This window comes from Cygnus atratus, chromosome 2, assembly GCF_013377495.2.
Source record: "Cygnus atratus isolate AKBS03 ecotype Queensland, Australia chromosome 2, CAtr_DNAZoo_HiC_assembly, whole genome shotgun sequence".
Taxonomy (NCBI): Eukaryota; Metazoa; Chordata; class Aves; order Anseriformes; family Anatidae; genus Cygnus; species Cygnus atratus.
Window position 1 is genome coordinate 67384937 of NC_066363.1, and position 13216 is coordinate 67398152.

A 13216-nucleotide genomic window follows, 5' to 3' on the forward strand; every position below is an offset into this window, starting at 1 on the left:
CGTTTACACACGTGCTTTAAAAAAAATCACAAATTATCTCCTCAGGAAACAGCTAAAGTCAATAGTTCAGTTATCATTCAGTACTTTGGCACCATTACCTATGGAATAAACAATTTGTTAATATGACACCCCACTAAAACACAGAGTGACTCCACGGCACAGAATTTCAGGTTTAACTGGTGAGAAAATTCTTCAATTCAATGGTACTGGAGAGATGACTGAACCGACTGGCCCCCAGTCTGAAGATTAACCCATAAAAGAAAATCAGTTCATAACTACTATACATCATCTTTGCATATTACTTGATTACATTTTGGAATACTCCAATTGTTGCTTTCATAATAAACTCACAGAGTACAGCGGGCACTTAGTGAACTAGATACTAATGTCAGTTACTGGAAAAAAAAAAACAAATCAGTAATTAGCAACTGAATGCAGGCATTTCTCCTGATATATCTCACCAACAACATACAGAGATTAAAATGAGAAACAAAATGTATAAAAAAAAGACTGTTTCCAGGAAAAATAATCCTCAACATTCAGATAACAGTAGCAAGTTATATCATTTTTATTTCCCTGTCTTTACAAGGAAAGTCTATAAATGCATTAGGTATTTAGCACAGGTCCTCAAATGCAGATAGTTAGATGTCTTACTCTATAACTATCTTTATAGTCAGTCTCCTCTACTTTAAACGTGATACATGGCTACACAATTATAATTAAAATTACAAGAATATAGAGCCTTCAGGCTTCGGTGCAGTTTCCAAGCTTATTCAACAAGTGTACAGATTACATACAAATAAATCTACATCCATTTTTCTCTTTTCATTGCATAATACACTAATACAGTAAACTGCATCCAATGCAACACATGAGGTGCTGTGCTACATGTGGGGTCTTCTGCCCACACCCCAGACAGCAGTCCATCTGAAAGGTCAGAGAGCCAACACGTAAGAAGTCTTTGACAATAAACACAGTCAGAAGCATTTAATTCTGTGGCTTTTCCATTACATTTTATTTTCTGAGCAACTGAAAAACCATGATATTTATTGCAATATTATTAATACAAAAATGATCTCTGCATAAATAGATGGCAAGCTCAGGACACAACATTTTCCAGCAGCAAACACACGATCCTACAGAGCTACGGAATTTGAACACAGACCCAAAGGGCCCTAGATACACTGATATGAGCTAATACATGAAGAGGTTCAAAAGCATAAAGTCTTCTAGAACCCACCACAAAACATTGTTTTACAGATGCAGTCAGGACTGTTTTGGTGCTCTTTCCTTAGGAGATACCAGAACAAAGTCCATGAGATCTGGGAACCACCATAGCTTGAATAACGATAACATACTTTAAAGAACAGGTTTGAGTATAAACTGTCCAAATTCCTACAGAATCATTTTAAAAAGCGCACAAATATGCTGAAAAAAAAAAAATCAAAGTTTTCAGTCATTTCAAATACAGGCATGCAACTGATGTGGACAGATACAAGAAACAAAAGCTAAGACACGTAAGCAAACATGGCAAACCAAGGAAAGTCCGGGCAGTTTAACAATGGAAAGCACACACAGGGCACTTACAAAAGTGAATACCCAGTAGGAAGAATGGTCAGATGATATAAGGAACAGAACAATTGTTTCACACATGAAAGGGACCAGGAAAAAGGCAGAGACATAAATGCTAGTGGCGGCTTGAAATAGAAATGTAAAGAAAAAAGAAGTTTATATTAGGATAGCAGTGACTTCCTCTAACATTTAACTTCCCTTTCAGTAATTTTTAAGTCAGGGCTGCAGGCTGGTTTTAATGAAGATCCCATGTCTACGTGTTATACCTAAGGATGCAGTAAGTCATAACTTCAGCGTGCTTCATTTCCCGCTCTGCTGTTGCTAGAGGAATATAACATTGGATGCTCTCTGTATTTTTTTTCCTCCTCCACTTGGGTTGTAAGGCTACTTGAAATTATCTCAATTTTACAACATTTAACTATAGTACCTTAAATTACTGGCCCAGAAATAAACCAGCAGAGGTCAAAAACAGAACACTGGAATTCCTTTTATTGAAATCACCTGTCCATCAAATGTCTGCACGTGAGGACCTGTGCTAATTCCTTTTATTGAAATCACCTGTCTGGACAGACATTGAAACCACTTGCATAACACAGCTGATATTCTGAAGAGCACTTGTGTGTTAGGCCACCACATGCTAGCCTCATTCCAACTACTGTATGTAGATAGCAAAGGCTACATTGCAAGGGAACACTTAACTGCACATCAGAAGTACCTGGGTTAGTTGTGCTCTTCCTTTGTTTTGATCTTCAGCCAATGTGAATCTAAAAAACATACTCCCATGCCACAAAATCTGTTCTTAGTACACCATGCAATTTGAATTGTGTAGTCTGTTGTGATTTTACATGCAAGTCAAACAATCAGGTGTTACTGTAATTTCTCTCAAAGGACTGAAGTAACTGGCATTGATTTCATTTTCCATAGTTTGAAATTGTGCTATTTAATCAGTAAAATATTTTATTAAGGTACCACTGATATTTTCCCCATTTTGTTTTGTGAAACTCCTATATTGAAGCAGTTTTATTATACAAGGATTTAAAATACTTAACAACATTAATAAAAGACATGACAGAGGTATATGTTATTAAACAAACTGAAAGAGATGCCAAAGAAGTTTACATTTTGACTTTCGTGATCTGGACATGACTGCAATATTACTGCAATAAAGGAACGAATTAGCAGCAATTCTTTGAACATAGAGCTCTCTAAGAAATCATCTGTAAAGGAAAAATAATAATTAGCCTTAGTGAGTACAAATTATGTTCTCTGTTCTCCTTCATGGAAAAAAAAAACCCTCAGGAGTAACAAAAACATCAAAGAAATGCATAGGCTTTGAAAGAGGTAGGTGCTTGCCGCATCTTCCTCCGCACTGCAGAAATGATCACAACAAACGAATGAGTGGACAAGGTGTCTGCAGAAACTGCAGCCCAGTGATTACGGCTGTACAGTTACTTGTAGCAAAAACACGTACAGCCAAAATGCTGCACCACCATCTGCATCTCACAATCCACTCTTTGCTACCAGTCCTGCTGCCATGAACATAAAAGCCCTTTGCAAAAAAAAAAAAAAAAAAAGCAAGCATGAATTTATGTAGTCACAGGGCCTTTATGCTATTTCAGTAAATACTAATTTATGAGGCTACTGGCATGTGGGGGCAAGCACTATTAAGGATATACACCAATTTGTTTTCACAGGCTGCTTGGCTACATGTCAGAGAACCCACCTCGCCGGCACTGCCAGGACTTGCCCACCAGCTGTGTGCACTGACATTAAGCCAGGCCAAGAAGCATTGTCCTAGCACACATTGTTGTGTAGCTGCCCTGCCTCCTCCTTGGTAACAATTCAGTGATCTTCCTTTCTCTTCTGCCAGGTGGCAGAGAGGAGCAATTCAGCAGCAACAAAATACAGAAGAGAGCGCATTTACAGTTCTGCAATCTCAGATTTGAATAGATAAAATGGGATTGCAGTGGAGTACCCACTGTGTCCTGACACCCCACGCAAAGACAGGGCGCGCACATCACATGCATAAGGAGATAGATTTATCTTTTATGTATATACACACCCAAAAATCACAAAAAAAGTCATACTGAAAAGAGGCTACAGCTGTATGTATTTTTCCTCTCCAAATTTCCAGGTACTTAATCTTCAGGGAATACCTCCTGAAAATTCTCCTGCCCTTTGCTGTCCTTCTATTTCTGATGCCCCAATACTCGCTTTCACATTTCAAACAGTACTGCTGCTGCTAATCCTCTGTTAGGTCTCTTACCCCACCACACCCCTATCTCAGCCTTCAGTTCTGAGGTAGTTACTTCAAGAAGCAGGTCATTCAAGGACTTCTTTCCGGTGCTGTCATTTTCATCAGTGCACAGGTTAAATAAATAAAAACTACATTATCCATCAGTAATAATTCATTGTCTTTTCAGTATCTAACAGGATTCTTATGCTGCTTGCTACAGTTCTTGTCACTAGAGACTGCTCCATTTTGCTGCTTACATGCAGAACAGATCGCTGTATTGTAGTAGAAAAGCACATTCAGATACATAAAGCTGGTAGATATAGAGCACTTTCCAATTTAGTTAAACTTGTCTTGTATGAATTAAAGCTTCCCTATAATCATACCTGAATCAGAAATGGTTATCACTTTCCTTGTGTTAGTGTGTTATGAAATAAGGCACTTAAAGACCCCCTAAGTCACTCGTTATGCTTTTATTTCAGATCTGTGCTCACAATTTCCTTTTTCATTAGTAGGGGAAAGTTCTGAATTTTCCTTAACAGAACAAAACCCAAAAGCACAGAAGTCAGACCTCCTCAATTCCAATTTCATGGCTTATAAAGTACACAAATTATGGAGCTATCAGACATTTCCTTGGCTTACATTAGAATCTGCAGTGAGCCTCTAGAGTGGACCAATTTATTTGATGCCTTTCTCCTAAAGATTTTATGACATCATAAACATTTCTGACTCCATGACAAATACTTTATAATACATTAAACAAGCTCGTTCAAATGATTCTAAATGTTATGCCTATGGCAATGTACTTAGAAATGGAACACTTGCTTGCACACAGAGAAACCTTAAAGTTTAGCTTTGACCACCACAATTTATGTTTGTGCAACTGAAGACAAATGCCTTCAGATCACATTCAATAGCACAAAAGCCCAAAAAGCACAGAGCAGGCATATTCTCCAGAAGTGCATCGTGCTTTACCTCTCACATCACAGCATCAACACTGAAGGCTGCTCCCCAGTAAAACTTCCCACTGAATTCAGTCTTAATTAGCATGGAACATTAAACTATATAACAATTTAATTGTATTTATAATATGCTTCTAATCAGTTCAGTTGAATTAAGCTAATATAAACAAACTGCAAAGCCTTGCCATCCCACCCCTCTTTGCTCAGGAAGACTGTGATAACTTTATTCAGAGTCAATAAAGCGCTATATCCAAAGACGCGCTGCAGGCACTGCAAGTCACCAAAACTGAGGTGCTTGTACTTCCTGCAAAGAAAAGCACCACAAACTGATTCTCTCATTCAAGAGCATAAAGAAAATTTACAAAATGCTTTCTGGACTGGAGGCACAGGGAGACTTCCAGTCACAAGGCAATAAAAATACTGCAACGTTATTAATTAATGACAAAATTATTAGCTGTTCAGGAATGCTTTTGATAACTAAATTCAATCCCTAGAATATGAAACTGGCTCAGATGATTTTATGAACCCTGTAAAAATCACTGCTGTGCAGCCATCAAAATTGGGATGATACAGAAGCCTGAAAGCATCTGATCAGTATATATTCATGTTTTACTGTAGACTGCAAACAGAATACAGACTGAAAAATAAAACCTGTATTTAGCAGTGGGGGAATAGGTTTTGTTTTTTTATTGCAAATTATTCTTGAACTTTTTTCTGCTGACCATTTAAGCCAACTTTTGACTCAAAAGCTTTAAGGTATCTATTTAGGAACAGACAGCTTGCTCAATTGGAAGATGTTCCTAAGCTTCTATAATTTTAACACAGGTGCTGTGTAAACAGCTCATAAATAAATCCTAGTATTGCCTAAGAGTAAATGGGAAATACACTAGAAAGCATTAAAATACAAGAATACTTTTCATATGACTTTTCTTATGGTACCCTTCTTGTTAACTAAGGCTCCTGGCCTGAAAAGATCAAAAGCAGACATCAGATTTGGAGAAAAATAGCAGAAAAGCATCCCAATTTCTCTGTGGATAACATTTTCTTTCAGTTATAGAAATGCACTTCTTACCTTACATACTTCAACAAATGCTACGTGAACAAGCTGGCTGCCTCCACATAATACCAGTAACCAGAAGATACTCTACACCCCCTGCTTCAGAAAGTCATTGGATATCCAAATCATAAATTTCAAATTCCCAGCTGTCACTGCCTAGCTGAAATCCAGAATGCATAGTTATGTCATACTGTATGACATTATCACTCTCTCGCACTTCGGAGCTTCTTCAGCATTAACAGAAAAACCCACAGCTACTGGATTGTCTAGAATTTTTCACCTTTACCACAACCGCAATTAAATCTAAATAACCCTTATGAACTCACTTCTGTAAAACAGGTTATTTTGTTTATTCCTGGTTTCTCTGTATTTCTCTCCATAATTAGTATGTTTCCTCCCCTCAGTAAAATGGAATTTAGGAGTAAGGGGGGAAAAATATCATGCAATGTTTGCATATACTAGCTTTTTACTTAGTAATCCAGAATGGTCTAATGTAGTTTAGAAGTTTTACCACAACTGAATAAGTTATGTATTTTAATGCAAGGACACTTACTCAGCAAGTCCTTTACCCAAGGAACCTTAAAAAAAAAGTGCAACTATAATGAATTACCTGAAACCTAGTTTACCTATTGTATAACCACCATATGTGATAACGTAGAGTCTTAAACTGAAGTTACTTCAGAAATGCAAGAAAACGATGAGCAGTATAGCTCTGAAGTCCTGTAACCAAGTGGTTTGGGACTTCATTGACGAATGAGAACTTACTTGGCATGAACCCACCACAGATATTATGATTTGTTTCTCGATGAATAACAAGTTTTGTAGTTTTATAATGCTCTTTATTTTTTCCTAATGAATTCTGTGTATACACACTGGCATACTCACACAAGCTACAGTGGCTATTATTATGGTGGAGTCTAAGTCTCCTTAAATAAGAACCCTCCAAAAAATGTATCTGGTCCATTAACAGTATGCAGTATGCCCACCTGAATTTATAGGCATGCTCAGTAATTCAAAAAGAAACCACAACCAAGCATGAGACAGTCCTTTCACTTGTCCTAAAGGTATTTCCTTGCTGAAAGGGCTTATCACTGAATTATGTAAAAATGTAGTATTTGTATTAAACATAAGCATTTAAATTTATTTACATCTATATGTTTCCTGAAAGTCACTATTTCACATACAAGATCCAAAAATTCCCAAGTAAACCCATCAATTAAACAGGAAGTCTTATCCACCAGAGATAAGACTGGCATAAGACTAGGGACTGGAAAGGGTCTCATTTACAGGCACTGTAAAAAACTAGATGTGTGACCTCACATGGTCTGCATAATCTCTCTGCAATTCCATTTACCCAGCCTTAAAATGGGGAAAAGTCTACTTACCTGGATTGCAGTTTGTCATCAAAACAGAACGTGCCCTAAAAACACGTTTCCATAAATATACAAAGACATACACAGCACTTTTAAGTCTTCAGAATCAAATCTTTTCCATTGGAACGTACACAGTCTTTGCCATGTACTCCTTAACTACTCACTTGATGAAGGTTTCAATCTTCTAGAAGAAAAAGTGACCCATTTGCATGACTTACTACCTGCTGAGAACATTAATACAGAACTTCAAATCTTATAAATGAATGAGCAGGGGACAAATGGATTTTGTAAGTTTATTGCGCTATAGTTACATTACTTCTCAACTGACCAATCTTTAATGATGTTTTTGAAAAAGAGATTACTTAACACAAATAGCATTCCCTTTAAATAATCGTGTAGGTTACCAATCCTCTTTACAACTGAGAAAATAAATTGAGCTGGAAGCACTCACTGGATCAAGACATTCATTTGTGAGTAGTCCCTGTAAACAAGGATTCGCCCGTCTGCCAAAATCATTTTCCTACTCTCAAATTAACGCCATCAAAATTGATGATACTACTCAATGCCTGTTATGGATCCTGTATGTTATAAGCAGAGAGACATATCATCAGCTGGTGTAAATCTGTACTGTTTGTAAATCCAATGGAACTACATCAATTTACAGCTGCTGAAGATTTGTCCCTAGGTCTTTCTTTAGGGCTGATAAAACCATTGAACCAAACTCTGGACACACTTCCAAATATAAAGCTCCCACCAACTATAGCGAGAGTGATGCCTAAAGGAGGAAGGAAAGACTGTAAGCAAGCCATCCTAGAAATAGCATACTTCCCACCCCATGTTTATTCTAAGTTTAAGGTTAGTTGTTAAAATCATAACCTGTGAGGAAGTCAAGGGCACAGTGGATTTTAAGATTTCTTTGATTTCTTTTACCTACTCCCGGAAATTCTACTTGGTAACAGTGATCTATTAGGCCAAGCCCAGTTCGCTGTAATCATGGAAAAAACTCCAATAAAGCACACAGGAAATGCAGCACCATCAGGAAAACATTATTTGGCCCACAGTGTTAGCCCAGCTGGATAAAGTTTCAAAGTAGCTGTCCTTACATCTCTCCATAAGCTATCATTACACCTACGTTAAAATTCTCACTGTTTCTTGTATCCCTCTCATACAATTTTTCCTCTAAGGATATGATGTAGTGAACACTCATTTGAGCAACCTTCACTTGCACACTTAGCCCCAAGACAGTCAGAAGGGCTAGCAAACAGTAAGAAGAAATGATTGCCTGAAGAAGGATTTTGCAGGAGGCATAGACCACCATCTTGCAAAACCATTGGCAGTAGAGAGAAAATACTGTTCTTTTGTAGACAGTATCTTTAATCAAGGCAAGTTTCTGTATATGATTTCGCAGGCAAGGATTATTGCTAACAGCCAGTAAACATATTTCTGACTACAGATTTGTGAAACTAAACCAGGCAGTTTTTGAGAGCTATCTAAACACATCTTGTGTAATGGCATACACTGTAGTTATCTAGAGGTATTTCCTTTTACACATCTATCACAAGTGGTTTAAAGCTGCTTACATTCTGTGAGCATTACATGCAACAATGAAAACTCTGAACACCTGCTTCAGGAAGCTACCAATAAGAACATACATAGTAACCATTAAAACGGGTTAGCACTGTAATCACAAGAAACAGAAAAAAAATATTTGAAAATGTTCCTTAATGCTACTCTATTGTAAGACATTTCAACATCAAAAAGGAAGTTAAACAGAATTCAACTTATATATACCCCAATACAATCAGATTTATCAACAGCACAAAACAGCAGTCATTTTCTACCTACAGTTTGTTCCATACAGCTTCTTAAAGAAATTAAGATCATTTTAGGCACCACAAAACAGTTTGACTTAAGAAGAGCTAATCGCTTAGCTTTCCACACAACAACATTTTCTTTCATTAAATTTCCATTTTTACCTTCGCATTTTTCCTTTTCCAGTATCCATAACCAATCATCGCTCTGTCCTTCCATTATGCTTGGCATATTGCAGAGTGAGAAGCATCTTCATTAAATAGTATTAAGAATAGAACACACCCGATCTCCCTGCCATAGCATGCTCCAACAGTGCTGATACCTCAGCTCTCAAGGTAACCATGCCCAGCTGGGAACTGAGAGGCAAAGCCCATGTGAGATTAGCAATTTGCAAGCCTAATTGTGCACACAAACTTGCCTCGATCCATGAGGAAGACTGTTAAAACAAAAAGTCAGCATGCAGTTAAGATTATGTGACTGAAAAGTTACAGGTCACTTTACAGGAATTTTCCCCTCCCTGTAACTCTCAGTTTCAATGCTCTGTACTTGCCTAGAACTCACATATGCCATTTTGGAGAACGTTAGGAAGGAAACACACCAGACATACATACATCTAGCTAATTGCTGTGGTAGAGAAGTCAAACAGGTGAGCCATGAACACCTGTGCTGCTCGCTAATTCCTTTGTTTCATTTCTCAGCACATTTACCTGAATGTCACACAACAGCAGTGGGATGAACTGAAACAAAACTGCACACACCTGGAAGCACAAAGACGGGAGGGTGAGCAGTGGTGCAAAGACACACCTAGCACACAAAAATGATCCCCGAATCTGAGTATGTTCCCCCCACTGGCTGAGGCGGTAAATGAATGCAGGAAAATAACAATAATTAAACAAGACTGCACAATGGCTGTGCTGGATGAGCATGTCTTTAGCTCCACAAGCGATACTGCTGAAATGCACATACAAAGATGTAAAATCACACTAGGCAGAGTAGCGTTATATTTAATGAATACAGACCACTAGGCTGTCTAACAACACGACTGTATCTCTCCTTCACTGCATGCAAGAACAAAAAGATAGATGCCACCGAAGCACCAAGTAAACCCTTTACCCTCAAATCACCACCCGCAAGAACAATGCAAGTTGCTAGTCTCCCTCCTTCCTTCTCGCAAAGGTCTCGGAGCCGATTCCTCAGCATCATTCGCAAACCGGCGAGGGAAAGTTTGCCTTTTGTTGCCTTCCCTTTGACACTTGGACTCGCTTCGACCAAAATACCCCTCTGGAGGCCGGCGATCCCCCTCCTGCGGCCGTGTCCCCCCCTTTCACCACCACCCGTCTCCAGCCGGAGGGCGACGACACCGGCCGAGCCCTGGGTGCCCAAAGCCCGGGGGCAATGGGGGGTCTCCCCGGCTCCCCTTGACCCCCCTTAGCCCCCCGGGCACCCGCACCACCTACCCCGGCTGAGAAATCCGGCTCCAGATTCGGCCCCGAGCTCATCTTCCCCCCGCTATATCACTGAGATGCAGGGTTTATTTTTTTAATTAGCAGGGTTTTTCCCCTCCTTCCTCCTCCAGACGCCGCAGCTCGGAGCTGGGATGCTGCCCCGCATGCACGGCCCCCCCCCCCCCCCAACTTCCCTGACCTCCACAATTAAAAAAGAGAACGCGGGGGGGGGGGGGGAACGACTACGACGACACGAACGACGAAATGACACGAAACACATGCTACAAGGAAAAATAATAATAAAAATGTAATATAAAATCGCAACGACAAAGAACAGCACGCCACACAAATGTCTACAGATTGCTTTGTTTTTTTCTTTCCTTTTTTTTTTTTTTTTTTCCTTTTGTTACCTTGCCTGAAAACGGACTGTGACCCCAGCGTCTTGGCGGCTCGGGTTATTTGTTTGTTTGTTTGGTATATGGGGCAGCTGCTGGCCGGTTTGTTTATGTGGCGGCGGGCACGCTGCTGCTACAGCACAGCGCCTGTCTTCCTGCAAGACATGGTCTCTGCCTCCGCCTCCGCCGCGGGAGGAGATCCGCCGCGATGCTCCCGCTGGTACTACTGCTGCTGCTGTCCGAGCCAGGCCGACCCGTGCCGGGCTGGCTTGCCTCGCCCTGCCTATCCCTGTCCCCGTCCCGGCTCCCTCCGTGCCTGACTGGAGTCCCTGCCACTCGCCCTCTGCTTTGCCTGTCCCCCGTCCTTTATGCGCCGCGCTGCCCCGCCGTACTGCCTGCCTGCGAGTCTCTCCCTCTCCCTTTCTCTCTCTCTCTCTTTTTCTCTCTCCCCGCCCACGCAGCGTGGTGCGCCCCGGCCCGCAGACGGCGGCGCCTCTCGCGTCGCTCCCCGCCGGCTCCTCTCAGCGCTACCACCGCCGCTCCGGCTCGCCCTGGTTCGGCCGCACCAACGGCCACCTCGGAGCGACCCCGCGCACTACCGCCATTGCGCCCGCCCGACCTCCCTCGTCCCCTCCCCTCCCTTCCCGCCCCTCTCCTCAGAGGCACCGCGGCCGTCTGTCTGTCCCTGTCTGTTGGGTTGTGCGGCATCCGGCTCCTCCATCGCACCGCCGCCTCTACCCACCCCCCGTCCCCAGCCGGGAGCAGAGAGACAAAGCAGCCGGCCGGCGCTAATGAGGAGGAGGCTCGTTCATGTCCTCCGACTCCTCGTTACGTGCTCCCCATCTCCCCCCAACCCAAAAACACGGGGGAAAAAAGGGGTCCCCGATCCCCCGAGAACAGCTTTGGTGAAGGTGTTGGGAGGGTGTTTTTAATTACTATTTTTGCTGGTGAAAGCTGACAGCGTCCGCACTGCTGAGCCGAGCTGCTGAAAGGAGGAGGCGGCGGCGGCGGCGGCGGGGGGGGGGGGGGGGGGGGGGAGGGGGTGAAGACTGCAGCAGATTTTGGGTGGGAGCAGATGAGCCACTTAAAATGGGGCACATGATCCCCCTCTTCCTCCCTTCCCAGCGTGTCTCCATCTAGGACCTGACTTGCTATTTCTCCAAGAGCCTCGCTGCACACAGAGGGAAGGCAGAGGGAAACAGATATTTCACCAGCACACGCATTTCCAACACATAAAACCTCTGCTATCCGTTGGGGGGGGAAAAAAAAAAAAAAGCCTTGTTTTACTCAATTGAATACATCCAGGCATTCATCCTGCTCCCAGCCGAGAAAAGGGCATTTACCTTTTTGCTAGGTGGCTATTAATATGCAGTAAAATTATAGCTGTACAACGCCAAATGTAATTGCCATAGATCATTTAGAGCAGATCCAGCAATTCAGCTGCTGGAAACGCATGCTCTGTGAATAGCCGTGCATCTGGTACAATGCCCTCTACTACAATAACCTGAAAGGAGACAAGCGTCTGGTACTAGCTGCAATTAGTAATCCTATACATGAAAAATAAACAGTCAATAAATATAAAGCAGCAAGGTACTACGAAACATAGTGATTGTTTCTGTCTACAGTGATACAAATAGCCCAACTCCCACAGACAGACAATTCTTATTTAAAATATACAGTGAAAAATGCACTCTTTTCATTATGTACTTTCAAAAAGTCCTTGTTTCAAAATAGTTTTCCGCAATTAGCGACTGTAGAAGAACTCATGTACCAGTCAAATGCAGACATATATACAGAGGGTGGAGGGGGGAAAATGTTTGCTTTAGTAGGCATTATCCCGGCACCCCTGGAATCCCTCTTTCCCCTTAGCAGCAAACACCTGCTTTTACTGGGGACCGCTGAATGGAGTCAGACTGGAAGAATACAGCAAGCAATGAACCACACCAGGGTGAGCATTAGCAGAGTCCTGGTGCATGCCTCAAGTGATCAGAGGCATTCAGCCACGCACACCAAAACCTGTGCTGCTAATGCACCTCCTGATGTGGCTTCCTCCTATGATGGTTGCATGTGGTTCCATCTACTTTTGATTTCGTTATTTAACATATCCCCATGGTATCCACTACAAGTTGCTCCTGAAAGCAAGAAGAGTGGCAGAAAGGCTATATATGGCACTGCACTGAAGTGTGCAAGAGCTGGTGACTGGGGTAGGGTCCATTCTTTGCTTTTGAAGTGGGTTGTGTTTTTTTTTTTTTCCTGTTTTTGTTTTCCAGCCATCTCCACTTCAGACCAAAGTTGATGGATATCAAAACTGCTTTGAGCATGCATTGAAATGCAGAAGACTTTGCCTGGCTACTGCGCATCATCCCT

At 41.6% G+C, this 13216-nt stretch overlaps 1 protein-coding gene across 1 annotated transcript in view; it reads right to left on the reverse strand.

The window, feature by feature from the left end:
• ARPP21 (cAMP regulated phosphoprotein 21) overlaps positions 1 to 11167 on the reverse strand; it is a 140836-nt gene extending 129669 nt beyond the window's left edge. The window contains 1 exon segment of the mRNA XM_050708821.1: positions 10865 to 11167. The gene's annotated coding sequence lies outside the window, so the exon portion shown is untranslated.
• Between the last annotated feature and the right edge of the window lie 2049 nt (positions 11168 to 13216).